The sequence below is a fragment of the Ctenopharyngodon idella genome, chromosome 5 (genome assembly GCF_019924925.1).
Source record: "Ctenopharyngodon idella isolate HZGC_01 chromosome 5, HZGC01, whole genome shotgun sequence".
In the NCBI taxonomy this organism is placed as follows: domain Eukaryota; kingdom Metazoa; phylum Chordata; class Actinopteri; order Cypriniformes; family Xenocyprididae; genus Ctenopharyngodon; species Ctenopharyngodon idella.
The window spans coordinates 34,521,592-34,547,788 of record NC_067224.1 but is presented as its reverse complement, the minus strand read 5'-3'; the positions used below and the strand labels follow the sequence as shown (position 1 = coordinate 34,547,788).

Below are 26,197 nucleotides of genomic sequence, written 5' to 3'. Positions count from 1 at the left end.
TCAGGCTGTTAGCTTGCTAATACGAGCGGGGGGATTCTTCTCTGTACGGCCCCCTGTGACTCCTCTCTCATTACACAATCCCCACAGGAGATCTTCAGCCTTCACTCGCACACCTTGCAATGAAAACGTCCTGCCTTTGCCACTTTAATCCCTGATCTCAGACCAGTGCTTAAATATTGCACCATAGTGTCTCCCAATGGAGTTTTTCAGATCTGAGACCAGTTTTCTTTCCCACATCACTTAATGCCCCTGAGAAATGCTTTCCATATATTAATGCTGGTTTGTATTCAATAGGGTACATAATATTGCTATTTTAATCATTTGTTCAAATGTTTAACAAACCATGAAAATAAAATACACACTAGAGTGCACAAAAAGTCAATTGTTATGAAGTTGTTGTACAGACACAATACTTTTATGCCCATGTGTGTTGTTTTAGCACTAATTGCCATGAATAGCTTGGGCCATATGTTATAAAAGAGCCATAGCTGAGCAAGTGAGGAACAAGCAGTTTTAGCCAACAGATAAGAAGTTTATGGGTAAGAGCATATGCTAGTGAGGGAACAGTATAATTTATCTCATCCTGATGAGTTGTTAAGCTGTAGTGTCTGCCTTGTATAAATAATTAGTGCCTTGTTTTAAATCCATTGCCACATCATGAATTATGTATGAGAGGGGTGGGGAAGGGCGGTGCTAGTATAGAAGATCAATTGATTGACAGTGTGGCCAATGTGACCTCTGTCTGATGGATCATTTATCTCTCTCCCTGTTCATGCTCCTTATCAAGAGTAGCCAAACTCTTTAACCTGAAGCATCACTAAATGGCTGCAGGCAAGAAAAACTCTGATTTCCCTTATTTAAGTCATTATACTTTTTGCAGTCAAACCATAAATCAAAGCTGAAAGGGTTAACCTTTTTTCAGCCATTCCATCAGTATAAACGCCAGAATTTGTACTACAACTGACAACTACATTGTAACATCAACTTTCTTTCTTCTACTGAACACAAAAGATGTTAGGCAACATAGGGAATGTTGCTGTTTTTTATATACATTGAATGCTGGGGTGCCAAGCTTCAAAAAACAAACAAACAAACAAACAAACAAACATAAAAAGTCAGAATATTTTGCTGCTTTTCATTTAAAGGTGCAATATGTAATATTTTCTGTCCGCTAGAGGCCTATACAAAACAAAGGCGTAACTTGATGACGCCAAGTTTGAGCGCAGAATCTTGGGACATGTGGTCTTCACCTCAACGGCCGGTGGAAAAGAATTGGGATAGGACTCGGGAAGAAATCATGTTCATGGATGCGATTATTAACATTATTGTAGTATGAAGCAGAGCTGAACAAGGCCGATGGAGCGATTGCGCAACACACGCCGCGAGCAGCGGAACTTTTACTATGCCACAGTCGCCGGCGCCGGCGCCGCTTCCGCTTTTCCGGTCATGAGTATGAGGTAACACAGCTCTGTTTATCAGATTAGATACATTTGAGTGTGTTGAAAATGTTATAACGTTACTCTGTGCGTTCGCTCGGTGGCTGCTGTGAGACACTTGTTACACACTGCAGTAAACCAAATCGATTTTAGAATATCATATTAATAAATGCTGGATGGCTTGTGTTGATAAATGGCATGCAATTAATTTTAAAACATTGTATGATGGAGAAAATGCTGTATTACTGTTACTAAAAATAAAGCTGCATCTGATTATGCTATGTTAGCTACTTCACAAAATAGTGTTTTTCTCTGAGGCATGGTAAAAGCATGGTACTTGGAAAAAATCAAGAAAATTAGACTAAATGTGTTGAGCTATATAACAATAATTAGTTTCCTGTCTACAAATATATCAAAACAGCTGTTCCCTTGTCTATTAAAACATGTAAATATTAAAGCGTCTTTGGTGTTTCCATGGTTTCTACAAAATAAAACCGGAAACCGAGGGTAACGCGGGTTTGACGCAATTGACAGGCGACTCACCACACGTCCCGTATCATTGGTTAAAATTGCAATTTTCTCACGATTTACAAATAGTTGCAAACATTTGGGATATTGTAAGTACTCAAGTGAACAAAATATATAACACTAGCCTAGTGGTTTTTTGATATTTTACTGCAAAATTATTACATATTGCACCTTTAATGTGTTGGATTTTTAATTGAATTGGTCACAGCTTACAGGAAGATGAATTGAAATGCCAGGAAGTGGAATGTACCAAAGGTAAATGAGCTCTGGGAAATGCAGTTTACAAATTTACATTTATTAATTTCACCATATTATAAAATATATATAATTAATAAATGTCTATTTACAATCTATTGCATTTTGGTTTGCTCAGCAAACTTAAAGTCATGTAGTGGAAGTTATGGCTGACTTGATTTCTGTATTGTGACATTTCTAAGTGAAACAGCTTTTTGAATGTAAAAAGCTATAGGGTGGGACTTGACTAATCCATTGATATTAATTTATGAATTCAAGGTGGGGGGTGGTAATCAGGGTAGCTTGGTGAATGGGAACAGCGTATTGGGACCTGAAGAGCTGAAAATGCAGTGGTAAACGGGACAGGGGAGGGGACAGACCTACAGTCTTTACAATGACATGCACTGTGTATAAAGGTCCAAACTCAGGTATTAGGTATAAACTCAGGGCCAACTCAAAACTGTATAATTTCTTAATGTATTTATGATTAACAAATTACATTATTGGAAGTTTATTGTATAGATATCATGTTTTCAAGTTGATGAATATTTTGGTAGGGCTTTGCCATGCCTGCGTAATACACGAGCCACACCTGCATATAATTTCTGTATACTTCCATATTTACCATTGTAAAAAGGTATAGTAATAATTAGTATATGAAAAACAATAGGGATTTTTTGTTATTGTTTTTAAGTTTTGACCCATGTAAACTACTGCTTCAAAGATGTTAGGAACATTCTCTTCATTTGAAACTAGAAGCTGCCACCATGTTTTGTAAAAGTAATTTCATTACTACAGAAAAAAACTAATGCTAGCCCAACTAATGTAAGTAAAAATGTTCAAGCAAAAGGACAAATAAATATATTAATTAAAAATATAAATGAAATACAGTTTATGGTATGTTATAGGCTACTACAGAAATAGCTTACTACAGACATTTAATAAAGTAAATGTAAAGGAATTAAATCACATAATCTTCACTCTATGCTTTAAATATAAATTATCATTATTAAAGTTATTAAACTGTTTACGTTCACTTAAGACATAACTAACTGTGTTTACTGAATACTCACTGAGACTGGCATTTTGACATACTGTTTTGTGTATTTAGGTGTGTAGAAACACAATAAGATGTGAAAGAGAACTTAATTCAGCATTTGAACGCTGACTGATATGCTTTCTGTGTGCGTGAGTGCATAGAAACTTATCTTAGACAGCTTGCAAGTATCAAATTGACAGGCAATACTTAAAAACACATGCGAATGATTGACTTTCGTGACAATGCAGTACTGACCCGATCTGGCCAGTGACAATTCCGTCAACTGTCCCAAGCATATTTCACCAAATCCCTGGACTCTGGAATATTTTTCAAGTCCCAAACGCTTGAGCTTGAGTCAAGTCCGAGTAAAAATGCATCCGAGTCCTTGACAAGTCTGAGTTCGTGAAAAGTTTGTGTACCCCAACTCTATTAAAAAGCATTCTCAATTTACGTTGTTGCACAACCATAAAAGTAGTCCAAAAATGAAAGCAGAAACAGAACAGAATTGCTATTAATTCTGTAACAGACTGCAACATGTTCATCCTTTATTTTTTAACAATAAACATATGGTAATCCACACTCTTCAGAAACCACTGTGATCAGTTAGCAGTGATGAAGGCCAATGAGGCCACGGATTGCATGAGAGAGTGTTCTCTTTTAAAACTCAACAACACCAACAAAGCCCAACAAAGCCCTCAAAGCCATAAGAGGGCGGCTAACATTGGCTCGAACAAATAGAGGCTTTGATTGGAATTAAACATGTGAACAGAATGTTCTAGCCAGTTCATGCTATCAGTCAAACCATGCGTTTACTTCACAGATTCCAAATCCAATTGCTCCTCCATTGTATTCCCAAATAAACTATTCCAACTTCACCCGCAAACTTTTTCTTGAACTTCTGGGTAAATTGTCACTTAATATGCCCTCAACTCTTGAGCTTTCTAGACACGCTGGATTTAGCCTGTGCCATTTTTCAGAATTTGTTTATCGCTTATTTGTTATATCTCTGCTTGAATGCATATCTTTCCACATCCTGAGGGACAAATGGAGAGACCAGGTGTGGGGGGAAAGTCTCTCTCTCTTGTTTTTGACCTCCTTTATCCATCTCTGTCATTCTTTCCCTTCACTTCGCTTGAGCTTTGTTCATGCTCTGCGGAGTAGCTGTAACCTCTAGTGAAACACAAGCGACGGGAGGTAAATCATTCAGACTGCATCTGGGCTCAAGCTCACCCTGCAGTATTTCAGCACGGGTCAGATCTGAAGACTAATAGCAATGTTTTAAAACCATACAGCCACAGAGCACTTTCCGATTACCTTTGCTGATTGCTCCAGCGCTTTACTTCCTGAGCCATGTAACTTCACTGATTTCTCTTTGGATGAATAGAGGCCATTGTTTACCTGTGTAGACGTATGCTGCAAGTCAAAAATTCAATCAAAACCATGTTAGCGTACCACTATCAAACTTGTATAGCAAGAGAATACATTTCTTTGAGATTATATTTCACCCTTATACCGGCGTGCAAGGTTTTTCCTGTATTTGTATGCTAATACAATGTGCCCAAAGCAGATTTGGAATTTGTTGCAGAGAACCTTTCAAATTCTATGGAAATATCTGTGGCCAGCTGTTGATAGCCATCAGCCTGCATGTCATCACAGAGCGTGATAATATTGTATCATTATTCAAATGTCTTTATCTCATGGCGGGGAAATCAGAAACGTTTCAATATGGAACACAATGAGGCCAGGATATTCTTTCACAGATCAGTACATGGAAATGGCAACAACATATCGGGATCAAAATTGCGCTTGAATGAAAGCGGTATATGTACATCTTAAAAGGTGATTTGGAAGTGACCGAAAATCATTCATTTTCAATTGGTGATTTAAGGTGTTTTGCTGAGCGATGCAACATGGTTGAGCAGAATTTAAAGAGTCCCTGTTATGCTATTTTAAAGATTATTAATTTTGCTTTGGAGGCCTCCTACAAGAATTTAACATGCATCCAAGGTAAAAAAAAAAAAAAACACTTTAATTTTCTCAAAATATACGTAGCATCATCATCTCTTTTCTCAGTGTCTGAAACAGTTCGATAAAGGATTGGGTCTCTCTAAACCCCTCCTTTCTGAAAGCCTACTCTGCTCTATATTGGTCAGATGGCCCAGTCTGTTGTGATTGGCAGTTTTGGGGGTAACGCATTTCAAGTAATGTGAGTTACGTAATCAGATTACTTTTTTTCAAGTAACCAATAAAGTAATGCATTACTTTTAGATTTACAACAAAATATCTGAGCTACTTCTTAAAATAAGTAAAGCAAGTTATGTTTTCCCATTTATCGACTCCCAGACAGCAACATAGTGTGGCCCAGATCCGGCCCACATCTGGTCCGTGTGTAATCCACATGTACCAGATGTGGGCCGGATCTGGCCTGACACTATGTTGCTGTCAGGGCTGACACCTCTCCAGTCCCCATGCTGAGAGAAATCGGGAATAAGTGCAGAGGTGTTATGTTTGCTGTGTAAACATGATGGGTACTGCAGTTCTAGACAAAGGTGAGCAGGCATTTACTCATCTTACTTGCACAAAAACAGATTCAGTATTTCTTAAAATGAATAAAAACAGTGAAATGCAAACTCAGAATATTACACAATAAATAAATATGATAAATAACACAAATATACTTTCTGTATTTAATCACCAGCCAATGGGAGTGCAGACAGTGATTGGACTCCTGATACAGTTATGCCTGCTAGAAATAAATAGTGCAGTGATTTGGTGTTTTTTATTATTAAATCAATACACAAAATGTTAGTTTACAGTCTAAATGATAAAAGAGTACCAAAGACAATGAAGAGAAAAGACATCAGTCTATTAATTGTCTGGTGGTTAATGTCAAAAACGATAATACAGCATGACCAGTGTAGTCCGATTCACAAATTATTGAGCCGGTTATTTAAATGAATCAGTTAAAAAGACTCAAGAGTTTGAATCAATCTTACTTGCTGAAACATTCACTGATTCTGACTTACTGACTGGATCTTTATTGTGTATATAAATATTCACAAAATGGTATTTAAATAAAAAAATAAAAAAACGCTTATTTAAAAAACAAATAGTATTGTTTATATTGTTATGCTCAATTATGAGTGCAAAAACAGATTTCTGTAGGAAAAACTGTTGAGTGCACATTTACAAAGAAAACTGAAGAGGAACTAAAATGATTTATCACAATTTCCTTCACAGAAATGGATCTGGACTGAAAAAAACTGCAGTGAGACTTCTCTACAATGCATAGAAAGAATCAGACTACAATGTCATTCAAAAGCCTGATATCTACTGTCTGAATGAACACATGGAGTCATGGCTGTGTAATATCCACTACTTGACTGAGCACTGTGAAAGATGAACTGATGAACGGGAGACAACTGCAGTGTCCATATCTTCAACCGCTCAATACTCATTCAGTAAATTACCCAGAGCACATTTCACAGGTGAACACGAGAGCGGCCTCTTTCAGAGCCACTGTTTGTTAATAGCAGAACTGAAGCTTTCCCGGGTCTCAAGGACAGTGAGGGACGCTTCAGCGGACATTCACTAACATACGCGTTTGCACTCTAACTCGCAGCTGTGAGCACCAAACGAAAAATCAATGAAACAAGTTTTCTGTAATTGAATGTGAGATTCTCCTCTGGCTGTGAAGCTCTAGAGGAAATATGGCTGTAATCAATGTAAGTGCCGTTATACAAAACCATTTAGGTGTCCATTTGAGGTGTGAAGCCAACAGGTTCGGCGTTGGGCATGGGAAGGAAAGGTCAGAATCTGACCCTCGTGTGATTGGCGAGCTCCCTCCGAGCCGACTTGCTGTCTGTAACTGGATTTTAACCTGACAGTCAGTTGAGACTGCAGACATGCAGGGAGGAATTCAAGCAACTCTGATGTATTGGCATCCACATTGACTTTGCCAAGTATGATGTGTTCCTGGGTCAACATCTTTTGTTGGTCCTGGAACAACATAAGCAAGGGCATAAGTGTAGTTTTAACAATGCTAATAACATTTTAAAATCTTTATAAAATATTGTAAACAGCATAAGAATGCAATTTAACATGTCCATTTGCAATTTGTATGCAAATATGCAATTTATACATGCAAATTTAGCTAATCTTGAGGCTTTAAGAATGCATCAAGAATGGTTATGTAAACTAAAGTTTGTTCAGATATTGTTTCTTGGCATGACACTTGTCTCAACTTAAGTGTACTAAGCAATAAATGGTCAGAGTTACTAATTATTAATTTTATGGTTACATTTTGTACCTTAAATGTAATGTAAATGTAAGAAATAAAAATATCTTTAAAGGGGACCTATAATGCCTCTTTTACAAGATGTAATATAAGTCTCTGGTGCCCCCAGAATGTGTCTGTGAAGTTTCAGCTCAAAATACCCCACAGATCATTTATTATAACTTGTCAGATTTGCCCCTAATTGTAGTTGATGTGGAGTTGATTCAACTCATCGATTAGCATGTGCCGTCATGTTAATCTTTTGTGCAAATTCAGCATTGAATTGAACCTGGATTGTGAAGCAGTCCGGGGTAAAATGACGGCATGGTAACAACACTCTACTACAACAACTAATCCTCTTCTCTAAAGCAGCTCAACATGGCCTCACCCCCTTTGTTGCGTGTTCTCGGGGGCAAGATTTATGTAAATTTTAGGGTTAGTGATGTCAAACATGTCTTATTATAAGTGCTCATCTGTGTGCTTGTCAACATTCCTGGTACCTGTTATTTTTTATTTATGAAGGGAAATAAAACCATATCATTTTACAGATGAAGACATGGGACATTATTCAGTCACAAATATGACCACAAGAAATATTGGTAGGGACTACCTGAGATAAATCCAAGAACTTCTTCTGCTTGGCAAAATCAGTCACATGTGACCCACAGGCACACATTAAGCTTCTCTTTGGCTGCCTCATTCTCATTCTGTGGTTTCTGTTAAGTGGCTGCATTGTGGAAACAAGAAGGTATTAGGTGAGAGATGATCTGTTTTGGTGCAAAGGGAATTATTCTGTGAAAGGATCCAATCAATGAGCATCTAGGCATGTTTTGGTGATAGATGTGTGAATTTTGTATCAATGGTCTGTGCGTGTCATAATATAGCAGAGCATGAAAGGTCGTAGAAAAGAATGAGCAAAGATGAGGAGGAGATTAGGGTGAAATCGGATGCGCTTCACTGGCGTGCATCTGTGTTTGCTGGTTTCCACTGGTGTATGACTGTTTGAACACGGCTCTTTCCAAATAATCCTGTGATTAAATGTGAGGTGCTTGCAAAAATAAATTTAGCCACAGCCAAACATTAGATTTCAATGAGAATAGCCTTTCAAAAAAGTGTAATGAAAACTTGTGTCTAAAAAACGAGGTGTCTTTAAAAAATTAAACGTCTGGACTGAACTTTAAGACCAGGCCACAAGAGGGAGCAAGAAAGCCACAGAATGCACAGTAGAATACATGTAAAAGAAATTTACTCACGGCTGTCTACTGCAGGCTTTCAACAGAAAAGTTTGTCCACATAAATACGTCCACAAGTTTACAAAGTCAGAGGCTTTTAAATGCGTTTTCTATCACTTTTATATGTTCTGCTCAAACAAACTCGGTCTAATCAATCAAAATGCTGAAAGAGAAAAAAAAGAAAAAAAAAAAAAACGTGAGCTGGTCTGCTCAATCTAAACAACAGGCCTCATATCAGGTGATCATGACCCGATTAAACCTGAAAAAAATGAGAAAACATCATTTGTGAGAGTTCAAATTTCCAGGCTTATTTTTTTTCACTACATTTTATCATTATTACTTTTTTGAGGATTTGCCATGTGGTATTGCCTCCCAGGAATAAACTTTTATTCATGACAAGAATGAACTGTGGCAATGTTTGTCATAAAAGTTTCATTTATGAGTTTCATCATAAAATAAAAAAATCAAATGCATTTTGAGCCAACATTTATATATAATCATGAAGTATATATAACATATATAAAATTGTCACAAAAAACTTTGATTTAAATGCATCTATTGGTCAGTTTACATTCTATACATGGGTAAAAGTTTCAAGGCTAGCTGTACTGTACAGAAACTCGACTGAATAGCATTGCAAACAACAAGGATAGATGCCCACATACACAAGCGTCAATGTTCAAGGTCATAGACTAGGTAGTCAAGATGATTGCATAACTTTTATATATATTTAACATAGTGTTAATGATTTCCTTAAAGGGATAGTTCACCCAAAATATGAATTACTCACCCTGATGTCATTCTAAACCCGTAAGACTTTCGTTCATTTTCGGAACACAAATGAAGATCTTTTTGATGAAATCGGAGAGCTTTCTGTCCCTCCATAGACAACTACGCAACTGACACTTTGACGCTTCAGAAAGTTCATAAAGAGATCGTAAAACTAATCCATAGGAATTGAGCAGTTTAGTCCAAATTTTCTGAAGAGATTGGATCGCTTTATATGATGAACAGATAATTTATTCACATAAACCTTGATCAGCAAACATAAACAGAAGCTCAATAGACCTGCTTGATGCACGAGAACAAACCTCTTGCAGAAGCTCAAACGTGCTGCGTAACACACGAGAATTAACCTCATTGGTTCTCGCACATCAAGCGAACATGCTTGAGCTTCTGTTTACCATCTCTTGTGTGAGTTGATGAATGTTTATATGTGAATAAAAGCCTAAATTCAATCTGTTCATCATATAAAGCCATCGTGTCTCTTCAGAAAATTTGGACTAAACCACTCAATTCATATGGATTAGTTTTAACAATCTCTTCATGAACTTTTTGAAGCTTCAAATTGTCAGTTGCTGTCTATGGAGGAACAGAACTCTCTCAGATTTCATCAAAAAGATCTTCACTTGTGTTCCGAAGATGAATGAAAGACTTACGGGTTTGGAACGACATGAGGGTAATTAATGACAGATTTATCATTTTTGGGTGAACTATCCCTTTAATATTTCTAGCCCAAACACTGCGTATCGTATTTCATATCCACCCAAATCCATGCTGTCCGAGTGTGTTGAGTGGCAGGCTGGCAGCAGATATGTGGCATGCTCTGTCCTGTCGAACAGCGCTAGACGAGAAGAGTTGTTGGTCTGTCTTTGTTAAGCCGGAATGGCTCTTGTGTGCTGTGGGTGTCATCTGTGGATCAGCTCACTGGCACAGATATCAAAACTCAATTCAGATTCTCTCTCCCAGCATGATTTCATAGAGGGAGAGAAAGAGGCTCTCAGAATTGGATCGGAAATATGAGCTACTTTAAGCAGTCATCATGTCTTGGGTTTCAGTAATTGTGTGGGAAAATGTTCTGCAAAGTGAATCGGGCATCTGCCTTGTTCTGATTTAGACTCTGAATTGTGCCGTTGGGTTTGCGAATTTGCTGGTGGACCATCAGAAGTTAAAAAAAAAAAAACGGAAAGAGAGACTCTTCAGTGGTTTGATAATATCCACTACATTAAAATTATGCTTTTCATCATGTGATTTCACAAGCAAGATCATACCAAATGCAGTCATAAAGGCTTTCGATCTATTAGCCCCCTGCTGGTGTCATCTCACTGCTAACAGGCTAAACGTTTCCCATTACATGTTCTAACCGAGTGTTTGATGCTAATCATTTGTTTAAGGACCATCGAGAATGTGTTTGATGAATGAATGTAATAAAAATGAGTCAGGAATTAACAGAAATTATACATCTTGAGTCCAATCACAAATGGTCAGCGCTAAATACAGATGTAATCAGGGTCTAAAACATTTTACAATTCGATCACCGAAATCACATTCAGAGATGCGTATAACTAAAACTCCATTATGAAAGCAGGCAAAATGTTTTAGGGGTTGTCATATTAACATTAATTCATATTTACATTTAGTAGATGCTTTTATCTAAAGCAATTTACAATAGAGGAACATTTTAGGAATAGTACTATTCATAGTATTCAATACCAGGTTTGTGCAATTAACAATAATAGTAATAAAATAACAATAAATAAATTCTATTTTTATTAAAAAAATAAAAGTTGCATAAAATAATGAATGAATCAAGATAACTTAAAATAAAATTTTATTGTCTTTGAATTATCTTAATTTGGAGGCTTTTCTCAGCAAATATTGATCAGTTGTCATTAATTTGATTAATTAAATCAATATCAATAAATTATTGATTGACAGTCATAGTATTTGTATTTTAACAATTACAGTGCCTGTCAAAAGTTTGGAAACATTAACATTTTTTAATGTTTTTGAAAAATGTCTTTTTTGTTCACTAAGACTGCATTTATTTAATCAAAATATAGTTAAAACAGTAATATTGTGAAATATTATTACAATTTAAAATTGTTTTCTGTTTTAATACATTTAAAAATGTATTTTTTTTTTTACTGTGATGGCAAAGCTGAATTTTCAGCATCATTTCTTCAGTCTTCAGTGTCACATGATCCTTCAGAAATCATTCTGATATGATGATTCGCTGCTTATGAAACATTTATTATTATTATTATTATGTTCTGTATTCTATATTTTCTGTATTTTTGATCATATACATGTAAATGCTGTCTTGATGAGCATAAAATACTTCTTTCAAAAACATTAACAAATCTTACAGAGCCTAAACTTTGTAGTGTATGCATATGTATATATATGAAATAAAATGTTAAAGTTGTATCTGCCTTGTTGTCTGTGCTTGAAAATTTAAAGACTCTGTAGTGCTTCCTGCTGCTACAGCCATTGACACTGGTCCTCTATGCTGAACCACCTTGTCATCTGTACATATGTAGTCTTCAGTTATCTGGACCCCCCCATCTGCCCTCACACTGTGCGTTTCATCACTCGCAGCTATCGAGGAGCCCTGCCCCTGGCCACGATTAATGAGCCCAACGCCTCCTGGGTTAACAGAAATTAATAGGCAGACAGAAATTTACATTTCTATTCGAAGGGTAAGAAAGGATTGATGTAGCCCATTACTAAGGCAGCTGAGAAAGAGAGAGAGAAGGAACGAGAGAGATAAAGAAGGAAAGAGAGGAATGGGAACATGCCATAAAAATGTATGAGGTGGATTTATTAGTGATCAGGTGTGAGGTCTGCCGGTCTGGATATATTAAGACAATCACAAGGCTTGTTGAGGTGTTGATCAGGTGATGACAAGCTGATGTGCACTTGATAACACTTCTCTGAACTCAAGGTCCTTCATTAAACAGGCTGCTTTGTGGTTAATTAATGATTTGCTCTGTTCACAGATTGATTCATTTTCTCATAGGTAGGTGAGAGAGTGTTGAATGTGACTTGTTTGAATAAGAGCTGTGTGTTCATTTGTCTTTATTAGCGTGGAACATACATACAGTGCTGACGAAGACCAATGGTTCTCAACTGGTTTTGCTTCAGGACTTTACATTGGACATCAAGTGGCGACCTAAAGCAGAATTGTTGATTGTACAAAAGTTTCCTACAAAATGTTGCTGTTTGAGCATGAAAAAGGTCTGCAAAGTTTCAATACACAAAGTCCACTCCAACGGGAGTTATTCTCTACATCAATAAGCACTGTTTCTGAACTCCCTGAAACACCTTCATTGTAGTCTTGAGTTTTCTTCCAGTAACATAGGTGGCACAATATCCTCATTTAAATAATTCCCGTCTAAGACATACACAAAAAATGGGTGAGGTCTGGTTGAGTTGCATTAGTAGTGTATTGAAACTTGCATTTATGGTAAGGGGCGTGACATTACTGAAACACGCTCAAAGCAGTTGATCAATCACAACACACTGGTCCAGCCGACCAGAGCACATTGTGCTTTTTAGATGGACGGGCTTCACAGAGACAGGAACTAAACAGAGCGTTACTGACAGACTGAGAAGAGAGGTGCTGCAATGTAATATATGTGAAAAATAATGTGTTTTTTGAACATTCAAGCATGAAAACCTATTTCAGTAGACCCCAAAAACAAAATCAAGACTGTAAAATGGCATAATATGGCCTCTTTAACAGGATGAGAAGGAAAATAGACAATTGTAGCCTCTAAATGTCAGCTGAATTTCAGTGGTCTCATGAAGGCAGTCAATAATTCACTGCACAAAACAAATCATGCTTATTTAAATGCATGAATATAACTAAACACAGTATATATATTTAAATATATGTGGGTAAATGTAGCTTATCGATACATAAAAAATACCACATGGGTATTTTTTTCAGAATTAGATTTGAATCGATTGATTGAAATGGATAGTTTAATGTTGCAGTCCGTACGTTTTGCCTCTTTGTCGCCATCTCTGTTTAAAACCTGCAATTGCAGTTATTTGTGGAATTATCATCTATGCATTGGCACCGGTCCTCAGCGTGGATGAATCTAATGTTTTGAGGAGAATGTGTGGCTGTCAGTCACCGCACTGGTGGATACTGTACTTCAGAATCACAGACTGTAGTCTTGGAAGTATGACCAAAATAAGAATTTTCACTGGAAAATGTCATCTGAACAAGTAACATGTCTGCCACTTTTGTTGTGGCCAACTGAGAAAAAAAAGCATTACAATAAATCGCGCTACCAAGGGTGATTAAATCTAACGATCGCTTAGCTCATATCACATCAAACTGTGCAAATTATTATTATTATTATTATTATACTTTGTTCTCAAATTGTTGACGTTAACAACATCAGCATTGCGTGACTACGCGTATTTAGTGTGTATTAGCGTTACCTGTAGATTTCAATTTCTGTACAGTCTAATCTCTAACGTTAATTTGTCATACCATACAATCCACCATCAAAATGATAAGTTTAATTATTCCAGCTGCTGTGAGAAAAGGCTATAAATGATCCGCCACTTGCAGCATCCTCACATGCGATATAGCCTACTAGCTGGGACTCCTTCTTTATGTAAACAGACGTGATGTAAAGAAGCAAAGATGAACGGCTGCGTGCTCGAATTTCCTGTGGAAACCCACCAGTACCACTCGAATTAGAAAAACCTTACCGCTGTGAATCAGGCTAGGGTAAGGAGATAGAACACTGGCTGGTTATGTATTTGCTCAAAAATTTATTTTGGATCATTTTTAACCAAAAAATAGTTACGGACTGCAGCTTTAAACAAATTCATGGAAATGAACACCAATTTTTTTTTTCTAAAACTCAAGGGAAGATCACAAAACAAATCCAGTGACATGGTCATTGACATACTTGCGTTTTATTATTTGCATTTAGAATAGTTTTTTTTTTTTTTTTTTGGTGCTTATGAACCAATCAGACAGATCCGCGACTTATATTTAGGTCATGACCCACCAGTTGAGAATCACTATACACTATTAATTTAAGATTTTTTGACATGCTCTGGACTGCCAATGAGACGGACTCTTTGAAAACACATTCATTTGTGAAGAGAGAAATAGAGTTATACTGAAAGTTGGTTTGGAGTGAAGTGCCGGTTCAGCAAGAATGTAATGGAAGATTAATTAATTGGGTCTTTGCTGTTAATTGACGTAACTGACATGTGGCTGCTCTCCAAAACTTCATCAGAAAAAAGGGAAAAACTCATCATCATGGTATCTAAGCCAGGCACAGCGCCTCTGCAGATATTTCTCTTCTGTGTGCCAATTCAGAACAGACTACATAGTTTTTACCATCTAAAGTCCAAAAGAAAAGTGACATTCCTCTCGACCTGCCAAGCTTTCAGCGCTTGTTTTATAATTCAAACGTATGCTTAATTTTTTTTACTTAATAGTTAATGTGCTTGGAAACCATGAGCCCAGCTGGATAACTTAATTATATTGCTCCATGTAGCTCTTCCACAACAATTATGGGACGATGATAATTGGGCAAAGGTTTAATGCCCCATTTACATATCAGTGTCATTCAATGGTGAGGAAAAACTTTCAATGCTTGACTAGTCAAATGCCTGTTTAGGTGAATTATCTCCAGGGCCAACGAGCCTGAATAAAAGGTCTCATGTAGAGTGGAAAGGAAGCTCATATTCGCAACAACATGAAAAGTGATTAAACATTGCAGTGCCTTTAGAGGGACAGACCACCAGCGATCTAGAATGGGACTGCCCAGTTTCACATGGATCAACCAAGTTAACCCTGTAAATTATTATTACTATACTAGTCAGGATTTTTTTTTTTTTAATGGAACCATATACTGAATATAAAACAACTTATATAAAATAAGTTTTCCATGTGTTTTTGTATCATATTCTTTTGTTCCATATTTGTATTCATATAATTTATATCCTATTTACATTTTATATACAGTACTGTGCAAAAGTCTAAGGCCACCATTAGATGTTGTTTTAGCAATGGTATAATGACCATATATAATTATTTCCCAGTCTCTTTACTAGAATCTAACCAGAAAATACAGGAAATTTGTATGCAGGATTAAAAAACAGAAAACGTCAGAAAAAAATGACTTCTTTAGGCTAAAGTGGCAAGTATTTAGTGACCTCCCCTTACACTTGAGCAATAGCAGGAACCAGCTCTCTTAAACCTAAATGGAATGGAAAAGTTTCTCAGATTTGTTTTCTTTGAGAAACTGGAAGAAGTCCAGGAGGTCACACTAAATACTGATTTTTGCTTAAAGAAGCAATTCTTTTTTTTTTTTTTTTTTTTTTACATGTGTGTACATATTTGCTGTATTTTCTGTTTGTATTGTAATAAAGACCAAAAAATAAATATGGATGGTCATTAAAACTTTGCTAAAAACAACAAAGCTGGTGGTGGCCTAAGACGTTTGCACAGTACTGTATATATGTGTGTGTGTGTGTAAATAAGATACAAATAATGAAATATAATAATGAAGAATAACTTAATTTATAAAAAACAGGACAGAAAGAAACATACCTCAAGTGCTTTCTGTATCATATTTGTTACACACATTTTCAAACATATTTTTCTGTAAATAATGTATGAAATATCAAGATCATATTCATCAATAGCAATTTAAGTTATTCTTGCTGTTACTTTATTAAAAATCAGCAATGACATCCTTGCAAAAAGATGTGCATGGCAACCAGTGTTGGGGGTAACGCATTACAAGTAACTTGAGTTATGTAATCAGATTACTTTTTCAAGTAACTATTAAAGTAACGCATTACTCTTTCAATTTACAACAAAATATCTAAGTTACTTTTTCAAATAAGTAACGCAAGTTACTTTTTCACGTTTATTGAGTGTTTTGGGCGTAACGTGCAATAAACCAATCAGAGTCTCATCTCCCATTTCCTTTAAAAGCCAGTTGCGCTCACGCCATGGCGGATTCACTATTTACATGGTGGAATTTGCAAGCGGAAAAGCTGAAGAAATGGGTGCAAATGCATTTGCTATTTATTTTGGACATGAAAATGATAACTGCGTTGGGCTGAAACTAGCAAAAAACACTTGCATCATGCCTGGTACCTGCCGGGTGTATGATAGGGCCCTAAATCTCTCCCAGCCACATTGGAAATGAACATGTTAAAGTGCAATTTCGGAAAGCAGCTGCAAACCCTTGAGTGGACTTTTTTCCCTCTTCGTATGCATAGAGTCATCTCTTGTTCTTCAGACGCAGAACAATACCAAGTGCGTAACTTTGGACAGCCAGCCTTATCTCTTTCACGTCAGAACTCCATTTCAGCTCACCATGCTGAATATTCCGACCAACTCATCACCATTCAGCGCGCTGAAATAATGGAAATGCTTAATTGCAAAGATGCCATCAGTTTAATTGAATTACCAGCCAACAAAGCAATAATACAATTCGTAATAGCACACAAAGCACGGCTCTTCAGATAAGGAGTAACTTTGTGTGAGAGGAGAGAAGGAAGATGTCTGAATTTTTTCTGTTTTGAGGGACATGGACGAGCATGTCAGCTTTACAAAGTCATTTGTATACAAGTCTTGTCTTGTCTTCTTTAAATTTACGAAGCCTCGGTCAAGAGCCCTCGATCGTCCTTTATTGAGAGCCAAGTGAGGTGTATCCTATTCCAGCCAAATTAATGTCTATGAAGCTGAGACCTGTTCTGACTGACTGATCCTATATTACAGTATTAGTGGATATAGGCCTGGTTTTCTTCCACGCTGTCTATACTTTTTTTTTTCAGCTCTCAGAATATGTCAAAGTTTCTTTCTATTCCACAAAAAATCCCCCCCTGCTGCGATGAACAGGAATTGTTGTCATTGCAGTTATTCAGGTGGTTGAATACAAACCAATGAATTAATTCTCATGTTTACTTGTTATTGTATTTGAAGGGTAACAACGGTTGAGCCTCTTGATCATATAATCTAATTCTCTTAATACAATTTCAGACTGATTTAGAATGTCTCCTTCTTTAAACCCTCTGGATGTTGCTGTTCCCCTTTACATGGATTAGATTAATAAGCATGTATTTCTCGTTCTGTCACAGTTTGTCATTTGGAGAAAGGCCCCCAGAGCTCTGAGACTCTGACTCACTTGCTCTGCATTAGATGTGGAGGGAAACGCTTGTCATTTCGGTCTTGTGGCCTTGATTGCTGATTGGTCATCTGCCACTTTTGACACTAAAACGCTCAATATTCTCAGATTTAATGTGTATACAGGGCATTAAATAATTCACAAGTATAATATAGAGAAAATAGAGTCATGTTTCACTGGTTTAATACTGAAATTTGGCATTGCATCACTGCTAATGTGGTTGACTGATTTTTGATAAATAGCTTGTGCTTTTCCTCATTAGAAAAAAGCATTAAAAGCATCCACTAAATGATAAAATGTAAAGTCGTCTCACATACAGAAACAAATATTATCTTGGAGAACAGTGTATGAATTATACAATTTTAAAGTACATTTTATTCTTAAAGTTCTTCTCACACAATCCAAATTGTCTGGTATTGCTTAACAAAAAGAAAGAGAAAAAAGCGCTCAAATATCAAATTGCACTTTGGCTATCTTGATTGTTTTTAAAGACCCCTGTTCTGAAAATCAAGTTTTTAATGGTGTCTATATGTCTATGTGGTGTTTTTAATAATCTTTAAGACAGTCTCAAACCCACGGTTTGAAATCGCTGGTGTTTCTGACGTCACAAACTACCTTGTAACCAATCACATCAACGTGCCAGCGGGCTTTAGCATATCATTAACTGACTGCGCAATGGAGTCTCTAAAGAAGGTTATCCAGGTATATTTGTCTATTGATATTAAAAAAATCGGGTAGATTTAGCAATATGGCGGGCGTATGATCCATATTATGATGTTATGATGAACTATATGCCTTTCTTCACTGACGTTCTGAGTTGTTCAAAGTGTTTCTAAGGATACCGATTGTTAGAAGGCAGCTGTCTGACTCGTAAATGTTTGTGTAACATTAGCAACACATTATTAGCTGTTTGATAACATAGTCAAGCAAAAGCTAATCATATTAATTACCGTTATGTGTCCGACGTTGTAAAAAGTAATACCATTGTGCTGCGTTTACCTCAGTAAGTTGACCGAGTGGATCTCTGAGCTCATGCAAGTGAGTGGAGGCGGGGCTAATTATCATATTTATAGATCAGTGTATATTAAATGAGGCAAGGGTGTAGAGCAGGGGTGGGGAACGTTGATCCTGGATGGCCATTGTCATGCAGAGTTTAGCTCCAACCCTGAAAAAAACACTCACCTGCCTGTAACTTTAGTAATCCTAAAGACCTTGATTAGCTTCAGGTGTGTTTAATTAGGGTTGGAGCTAAACTCTTAAATAGCATTTTTGTTCATAATCTCAATATATTTATTTATAAAATACAGTATATAAAATAAAACTAATATATATATACTTATAGCAACTAACTTTATCCATAACACAACTTTTTCAGAGGACTTTCTACTGTAAAGAATTGCACATTGTTTAATTTATTTATAATCATTACAATATATGTTTTCAAATAAAACATTTATTGTGCATACAAACAGAAGCACCACTGGAAATAACTGTACAGAGTTTCTTTAGAGTCTTTAAATAAAGCTTATCGACTGATCGAAAAATGTAATTTTGCCCCGTAATTTAGAACCGTGTTCTGTGCTCAGGTAACGGTAAATTGGAATGTAATCAATACAGTGACATACAAAGAGCAACAACAGTGATTCTCCTCTGCATTTTACTTTAAAATGCATTTTCTTTGAAGATTCTTTCTTACCGAGCGGATTGGTAAACACAGCAAGCATACATTTTCTTTGAACGCTCATTGATTGGAACCTTCTGCCATTGCTCATTTTCTGAAATTCAACAAGCATAATTGTCACTATCTGGCCTGTGAGAGCTCCCTGGAGGAGCAATCATGAAATTCACCATCACACTAGTATTTGGAACAAGCAGCATTGTTTGTAAAATACTGCTTAGTTTTGAAATTGATTGTATACTGTTCGGTTTGACCATTGGTGGCTCGAGAAACCTGTAATGAAGACACTTGGGCATGCTGTGGGTCTCCATCCTTTCTGTCTGTAATTCTGGACTTTGTTCAAGTACAAAACCAAGCTTTGAGTTTCAAGGACTGGGACCTTTACAGAGTCTGTAAGAACATGTTCCATCAAAGTTCATCCGGTTTTTTCATCCCTCACCACAATCTCTCTCTCTCTCCGAGGAACGTGTGTTTGTCATTAGATAAGGTTTTACTAACTCTATACTAAGCTGCACTACACTGCTTATCTGAGCTTTATGAGGGGTTAGAGGTCATTAGAAACACATTGTGGAGTCTGAAGTAATGCAGTATGATATCAGTCATCTTCATAAATGGCTGCAATGCATATCATTGCATTTCAAACAACACACCTTTCATGAGAATAAACTGCTCTGACTCTTGTGAGTAAGCTCTGAGGAAAAATGTCTGTCTGTGTGATCAGACATGCTGACTGGAACAACACAAAACTGGATTGGAGCCTCTTCTCGCTTACGGCTATGCGATCACAAAGCAAAGTGAGGTGCTTGTGGTTTGTGCTGGAGGCTTTTTAAAACTTTTTTATATACAGGCATTTTTGAGTGAAAAAAAAAAAAAAAATAAAATAAAAAAAATAAACATGAAAAACTACTACAAGACCTCCATTGGTCACATTATGTTGTGTGACCAAGTCTATATAATCCAAATATATCATTTACTTAATGCTATTCCAAAGCTGTGTGTTTGAAGATTTTAAAAGGTCATTCACATTCATGCAAGAAAAATCAAATCATGAACATGTATTTATTTTGAAAAAGATATTTTAATAAACTCACAAAACTGGTCTGAATTTGACAATTCAGGTTCTGGAGTTCAACTCTCACACAAAGCTAGCATATGACAAAAAGTCATGGAATATGCTGCTTAGGTCATATGGATCACTTTTATGATGCTTTTTAAATGATGCTTCTGAGTCCTTTTTTTGAAGCTTGAAAGCCATTCATTGTAATTGCATGGAAAAGACCAGTATACATTTTTCAAAAAATCTTATTCTGTATTACACAAAAGAAAGTAATATGGGTTTGGAATGACATGAGGAGGAGTATATGGTGGCAAAATTGTAATATTTGGGTGAACTTTCCTTTTAAAAATAATAGTTTACAACCAAACTCCCATCACTAATGTACATGATCTACTAGTAAATAATTGACATTAATATTTAATAATTGACCCTATACCCTGTGAAAATCTTTCTTTTTTTTTTCTTTTTTTTGGCATTTTTGCCTTTATTATGACAGGATACGAAGTTGGAGAGAGAGAGAAGGAGGACTGGATCAGGAAAGGCCCATTAGCCGGGACTCAAACTCAGGACACTCAAAGCACAACTGCGCTATATATCGGTGCACTGCCCACTAGGCTATTGGCGCAGACACCCTGTGAAAATCTTTACCTGTTGTCACATTACACACTGGAAAATAAAATGAATCAAGTCTAACTTTTTTGAGCTGTATGTATACATTATAACCCTCACTCATCAAAGTGAAATTAACATTTTAAAACATTCTGGAGTATTATTATATATTAATTAGTGAAATACCTGGTTTGGTAAAGTGATCAGCCCCTTAAGCCCAAAGTATACTTTGGCCGTCCGTGTTCATGCACATAATTTTCGTCATCTGGAGGGCCCCGTCCATGTGCAGCCCAAATTTCAAGACTGTGCGTACAATAGCGCATGCGCAAGCAGGACAGAAGAGTCCACTAGGTGGAAATATGCACAGTACTGAGCACAATGTGCAGTCGTCGAAAAAGAGTGTGGAAAGAGCGATTCAAAAACAAGAAAAGGAAACTTAGAAGCATAACCTTCTCCATCGTTTTTGATTCCTATTCTCTTGGTGTATCTCCTGAACTATGATGCAGTGGTGGATGCACTATTTTTCTTCTCCAATCCTGCCCAGAGAAAGTCCCGTTGACGACACAATGTCTGGTAAGAGTATAGAAAAAAATTGTACTGCACGTGTCAAACTCGGTGATCCACGCGCATCTGTGGTCGAGTATACTTTGAAAGATGTGCGGACACAACTGCGCGAGGCGCGTCTGGGCATGGAAAGTGAAGTATACCTGGGCCTTTAGAGTATACAATTATAAACTTGCTCAGGTGCAACCAATCAACTTCCAGATCAAACACCAGGCTAATTGCCCCACCTGACATCAACTGAAGTGGTTTTGATTACTTCAGAATAAAACCAGCTGTAGTAGTGCATAGTACTGCAAAGAATTCACCATGGTTGGGAAAGTGTTTTCAAAAGGCCTCTGGCATAAAGTTGTAGAAAGGCACAAGTTAGAAGAAGGCTACAAAAACATTTTGAAGGCTTTAGCTATCCCTCTGAGTACTGTTCAGAGCATCATTAAGAATTGGAAAGCGTATGGCACCACCAACACATTGCCCAGATCAGGCCATCCGTCCAAACTTCATGACTGAGCGAGGAGGACACTGATCATAAAAGCTACCAGGAGGCCAAAGGCAACTCTGAAGGACTTACAAGGCTTTATGGCTGGGACTGGTCAGTTGGTGCATGTGACAATTATCTCACAAGCTTTACACAAAGCTGGCCTCTATTGCAGGGTGGCAAGAAAGAAGCCTTTCCTGAAAAAGTGCCACACTCAGGCAATTTTGGGCAATGCAAAAACACACCTGGAAGACTTTGACACTATCTGGCAATAGGTGCTTTGGTCTGATGAGACCAAAATTGACCTTTTTGGACTGAATTCCAAGTGTTGAAAAGCAAACACAGCACACCACCCAAAACACACCATAACTTCTGTGAAGCATGGTGCTGGCAGCATTATGTTGTGGGGGTGTTTCTCTTCAGAGGGGGCTGGGCGATTGGTCAGGATTGAAGGGAAAATGGATGCTGCTGAGTACATCCAAATTCTTGAGGAAAACCTGCATTCCTCTGCTAGACAGCTGAAGATGGGCAGGTCATTCACCTTCCAACACAACAATGATGCTAAACATAGATACACTATATTGCCAAAAGTATTGGGACACCCCTCCAAATCATTGAATTCAGGTGTTCCAATCACTTCCATGGCCACAGGTATATAAAATCAAGAACCTAGGCATGCAAACTGCTTCTACAAACATTTGTGAAAGAATGGGTTGCTCTCAGGAGCTCAGTGAATTCAAGCGTGGTACCATGATAGGTTTCCACCTGTGCAATAAGTCCATTTGTGAAATTTCCTCACTACTAAATATTCCACGGTCAACTGTTAGTGGTATCATAAAGTGGAAGCAATTGGGAACAACAGCAACTCAACCACGAAGTAGTAGGCCACGTAAAATCACAGTGGCCTAAAAAATTTAGGCGTCCCAAAACTTTTGGCAATATAGTGTAGATAGAATTCGACATTCAATAGAAAATCTGTGGATGGACTTGAAGAGACCAGTCCATTGCCACTCAGCACAGAATTCGACTGAACTTCTGCAAGGAAGAATGGGCAAATATTCCCCAATCTAGATGTGCAAAGCTAGTACAAACATATCCAAAAAGATTAATGGCTGTAATTAAAGCAAAAGGCGGCTCTACGAAGTATCAAATCAGGGGACTGATGACTTTTCCAATCCTGTTATTCTAGTTTTGCATTTTTTTAAGCAAGCAAGATCTACATTATTCTAGACTAGAACACAACATAGCTCAACAAGGTTGAGCTTCTAATAACATTGCAACATTGCAAGATAACAGCTAAAAAACAGATGCTCATTGGCTGAGTCAATGTTTTTTTTTTTTTTTTGTATCCTTTGGCTTTTTTAATCTTGGAAGGTTGTAAACAGTGGGGAAGTGCTGTATTTGCAGAGTTGGTGCCAGAATGCATTACTAAAGGGCACATTTATTATTGTAGAGGGGCACACTTGTAGAAGGGGTTGTGGAAACAATGCTGTACTGATAGCGGAGATGGAGAAAAATAAAAATTTATGAGGAAATCGTTACCTGGGGGTTTTCCTTTTGTCCCAGAAATACTGTAAAGGTGAAAAAACAGAATCAGATGTACACCCAAGATAGAGGGTCACCACAAGCTCTGTGCTCTTCATCAGCTGTTCTTCTGCATTAGATTCAGAGCATCACACACAAACACATCAACTCTCTTTCTCTCTATCACTTTCTCCCAAACAGTCAGAAGCACACATTCACACACACTCCAGCACGACGACACACAGTGTGATTAGTACAACCAAGCACGAGAGGAAGCCAAAGGAAAACCACTCACCGTCACCTTGGTGATTCTCCAGACGCCACAGGCACTGAGATTGCCTATCAATCACAGATAGTTTTCTCTTTCTGCCCCTCACCACCTCCTCTCCTCTCCTCTCCAATCCGCCCATCCGCTCAGGTCAAGTGTACGGGTGGGGTTGGGGGAGACAGCAGAGACAAATAGGTCCGTATTTAGGGAAACAGAATATCAATAAACAGCAAGGGGAAACGCATCTACATCTCGCCAAGAGAAGAGCCACAGGTCTTAAACAACAGCTCTGAAAAATGAGCCAGCCAGAGACCAAGAGAGCTATTAATCACATACTTGTCTGTCTGACACGTACACACATACACAACGATAGAGCAGCGGATGCTAGCCTAGCCAATAAAGGAGGAACATAAAACGCGGTCCTTGTAAAGTCAATTTTCATAAACTACATCAAAGTGAGGTGAGAGTGACAAACACGGGCGGATGGTTAGAAGAATGTTTGTGTACGTGAGGAATGGGGGTCGAAGGGCTCGTGCTGCGGAACACGGACGTTAAACAGAGATTAACAGTCACACGCTCTTAAAGCGCCAACGCTGACTGATTTGGCGTAAAAAAAAAAAAAAAAAACGCAGCGAATCTGCATTGCTAATGCGCCACGCGCTTATGTAACACGCCGTGGTGTTCGCGCTCTCTCATCCCCTGTGTCTCTCAGTGTGAAATCCGAGCAGGTACGCATTATAATGAGCACCTTCTGTTTACTCACCTGTCAGAGGAGGCAACGCCACAGGGCCATTTGATCTTACGGAGTTTCCAGGCTTGATTTTTTCCCTATTTCATTACTTTCGTGGCTCTACTTCCATCACAGCTTGTTTTTCATATTTTGAGTGATGTTTCCGGTAACTTCAATGTTAAAAGGATAGTTTGCTTAAAAATGAGCATTCTGTCATCATTTACACACCCTCATGTCCTTCAAAACCTGTATCATATCCTTTTTTTTTTTTTTTTACGGAATCGCTGATAGGATGTGATGATAGGGAAAGGATTCACATTAATGTTTTTATGCAATTACAATGAGTGGAGACTAAATTATGGAGCCTCTAAAAGGACAGGGTGATGGGGGAAAAAATGAGATGGGAGGAAAAATGTTTTGCAAAACTTTTGCGTTTCCCTGATAAACTTTGCGTTCAGTTGCAAATTATTGCAAATGAACACAAAACAGGTGATGGAAATAATATGTTGTGGGAGGGAAAACTATATTTCAGTGCTTCTTTGAGCAAATGCAAAATTTTTCGGGTGAACGCAAAATCATTCAAACATAATTTTCCCCTCCCATCTGATATTTTTTCCCATTACCAGGTCCCCTTAGGCCGTACTAAATCATATGACTCATGCACTATATTTCAAGTCTAAATTCTGTTTTGTGGTAGAAACAAACTAAAAAATTTATGCTGTTTTTCGCTGATAATATTTTATTCAAGCAATTTATGAACAAATCATTCAGACAATTTTGAACAGAATAAACTGATTCACTGAAAAGATCTGATTCAAGATAATGAATCATTCACAATGCAACGTCACTACTTCATGAACTGTCATAAAAAGCATCCTGAACAGTAAATAATTCCCTTGTGAATTTTCTCTGGGGTGGTGGGAGAAACAGACATTTACAATTTTGACAACAAAATCACCAACAACTTCCAACCAGTAAATCCTGAATTTACCTCATGTAAACACAATTGAGAAGACTTTCAAAAAATAATGGCAGTTGGAAGTGTAAAAATCACTGTACAGACATGTCTGTAGGACTTCTGCTCTCTCTTTCTAACATGCTGTCTCAGCTAAGGCAGGGTTTGGAATATCTGACATTTCATGTACGGTTTTGCTAATGGTTTAGCACAGCCAGCATGATCCTTAAGTCCTTAAGCTCTCAAAGGGGATGCCAGTCAAACATTATAGTATCTACAGACATGACTTTCTGGGTTTGATGGACTTTACTGACAAGTCGGCCCTCTTACAGACAGTCGTCAAATGAGCTCCACATGCATTGCAGATGCCAATGAAAGCTAGCCATTAGCGAGAAAGCAGATTTCATGATTTATAGTTCCATCTAACAAAAGATATGTTCCTAGAATGTTTTGCTATCATTTGCATTAAGTTATTAAAACATTATTTCTGAATGTTTTCAAATGTTAAGTTTCAAATGTTTTTTAAATGGATTAAGAATGTTTTTTCTTGGTTTATGTGAATGTTAGAGGAACATTCCATTCAGTCATTTTGAAAATATGAAAATGTTCATCAAGTAAAAATAACATTCTAA

General features: G+C 37.3%; 1 long non-coding RNA gene across 3 annotated transcripts; it reads right to left on the bottom strand.

Annotated features, from left to right (window-relative positions):
- Nucleotides 1–6,002: 6,002 nt before the first annotated feature.
- On the bottom strand, nucleotides 6,003–25,490 carry LOC127513604 (uncharacterized). Of its 3 annotated transcripts, XR_007930437.1 has the most exons (6): nucleotides 23,908–25,490; nucleotides 23,631–23,659; nucleotides 16,765–16,937; nucleotides 8,767–8,908; nucleotides 8,124–8,240; nucleotides 6,003–7,236 (listed from the first exon to the last, which is right to left on the bottom strand). It is a non-coding gene; the product is annotated as an uncharacterized LOC127513604 (long non-coding RNA). The 3 variants fall into 3 exon arrangements; XR_007930436.1 differs by lacking the exon at nucleotides 16,765–16,937 and having other exon boundaries at nucleotides 23,908–24,597; XR_007930435.1 differs by lacking the exons at nucleotides 8,767–8,908; nucleotides 16,765–16,937 and having other exon boundaries at nucleotides 23,908–24,589.
- Nucleotides 25,491–26,197: the final 707 nt, after the last annotated feature.